Source organism: Solanum stenotomum, chromosome 1, assembly GCF_019186545.1.
Source record: "Solanum stenotomum isolate F172 chromosome 1, ASM1918654v1, whole genome shotgun sequence".
NCBI lineage: Eukaryota > Viridiplantae > Streptophyta > Magnoliopsida > Solanales > Solanaceae > Solanum > Solanum stenotomum.
This window is the reverse complement of record NC_064282.1, coordinates 1,820,936-1,823,624: the sequence shown is the minus strand read 5'-3', so window position 1 is coordinate 1,823,624 and position 2,689 is coordinate 1,820,936.

The window sequence follows — 2,689 nt, the reverse complement described above, 5'->3', positions numbered from 1 at the left end:
TATTATTATTATTATTATTATTATTATTATTATTATTATTAAGAGTTAAGTTATTTAATTTTTATTTATTGAAAATGGTTGATTCACAACCCTTTTGATTTTCTTTTTCATTTATACTTTTTCAATTTATAAATTTATTATTTAAATGATTTTTCCATATTAATTAGTGGACATTTTTGCTTTTTATCTATTATTAATAAGAGTTAAAAACTTTAATTTTTATTTTTTGAAAATGGTTGATTAACAACCGTTTTTTAATTTAATTTTATTTTATTTTTCATTATTTTTATTTAAATATTCAAAAGTTTGCTTTTTTGTGGTGCTTACACGTGGCACTAATTTAAAGTCATTTTAAAAATTAATTAATAATTTATTATTAAATCCTGTTACATGTAATTAATTTTAAGTATTTTAAAAAATCTTGTGGTGCTGATACGTGTCACTATTTACTTCTCCTATTATATATAGACTAGTGAATTGAGCCGCGCTTCGCGCGGTAATAAGTTTTTTAAACAATTTATTTTTATAATATGTGAATGATAAAATTGATTTTTTGACATGCATGAGTAACAAATTTGAAACATAATTTTCCTTTATACATTTAATAATAAGTATTTAACTTTATTTCCTTTCATGGAAAATTTAATCTTTAGCATGTTCATATACTATATTTTAAATTTAAATCTAAAAACTTAGCTACTATATAAATACATGAACTTGTCTAACAGTCCCATTTACATGCTATCCTGGTTTTATCAGGGTATAAAAAATATATTCACATTTTTCTTCTTTTTTTCTCTTTCTTTCCATGACTTCTTTCCTACTGCCCACTCTTCTTCCATCCTTACTTTTTCATTCACCTTCCTTTTATAAAATTGTAAAGAATTAAAAAAAATATATATTACAAATCAAATAAATCTATCTTTCTTTCTTTTTTTCTTTCTTTCTTTCTTTTTCTCTTCACATTCATCATCTCTAGTCTCCAATTAATTTTATCTAACCGTCAATTCTTATTTTTCTCTTATGATAATATTTATTATTGTGCCTTGTAAATTATATATGAAAGATATTGAAATAACTCTCCCTTTAAGTGTTCCTTCTTTCATTTCCTTTTTATCTTTAGTCGCATAACGTCGATGTTATTACCAATTAGTTTCGAGTGACATCAATTGCTATTATTTTCGAAAATGCGTTGAACAATGTATTTTTTTCATCATATTCTCATATACATATGCGAAAGCGTTAGAAATTCATACAAACTCTGTTAAATACGAATCATATATAGCGATATTGAGATTTTACATTGTCTATCGATAATTAAGAGATAAAAGTAAATATCTCTTATATTAATTAAATTGAGCAAAATGATGCACACAAATTTAAATCTTGCAATTGCGATTTGTGTGTTGAGATGTGGACTTATATAAGTCTTGAAATGTTGCTTGATATTTGTTAAGGTTATAATAATTATCAATTAAAAATAATTAAAACAAAAAATTAAGAGAGACTTGAGGAGATATTACATGCAGAAAAAGTAATAAGGACAAATAATAGGTAACAATAATGAGCAATAAATGATCCATACGTTTTCCTGCAAATCTAAGGAAAAAATATTTTTTTTACGCTAAAACTAAGTTTTACATCACCCTTTTTTTTTTATCCAACTTATGTTACATAGATTTTCTATATCATATGGATATGAATGTTTGTTTTCCTTTACACTTTTGCATTGCCTTTTATTGAATTGCAATAATAAAGTAAAAATAATTAAAAAATCCGAATAAAAAAAGAAAAAAGATGAATAATTTATTGGTGATAGAGAGATATCACATCACTTTGTCTATACCAAACTTTGATATTGTATAGATTGAGAGAGAGTGAGAGAGATGGGTATTCATATATATTAACAACTTCAAAAATACACTTCAATCACAAAAAATATGATAAAGTCTTGCAAAAACTTAAAAAACAATGACACTGATTAAAAAAAATATCTGGTTGCCTCTTCACATAAAAAAAACTCCATATTGATTAACCTGTTATAAGATGATGATAATATATATATATAGATTAAAAATTAAGGATTATGAATCATGAATAAAATAAAATAAAAGAAAAGAGAAAAATACTTGCCTTAGACCTCAAATGACAGATATAAGGAGGAGTATATATATGCGAAAATAGAGTATGAATAAGTAAATGAATGTTGCCAATTAATTACTGGTGATTAATAGCATCAAGAAGTAACCGATGCTGCGTGGGCTAAAGCAATAAATAATTTCCTAATTTAATTGCTCATTATGCTAAATGCTAATAATGAGGAAGGAAGTTACTTTTTTTAAAAAAGATTATTGAATAGAAAAATGATGAAAAAATTAAAAATTATGGAAAAATAGATAAATAGCAATACTGATCAATAAGGCATGCCACATCAGCTTTGCCTATTTCCAGCTTTATATAAATATATAGATTTTCGATTTGTCATTTGTAGATACCATAGTAGTTTATATCTACTGGTTTAAAATCATAGACTTGCCTTTTGTGCAATCTCAAAACAAAAAAATACGTATATGCTTAGTGGTGGTAGTGGGGATGGAGCTAGATGGGACTAGATGGGTCGAGGCTTAACCACAAAAATCTCAACTCAAACTGTCATGCTCCCATTTCTTCAAAACATTATGTCAACGTA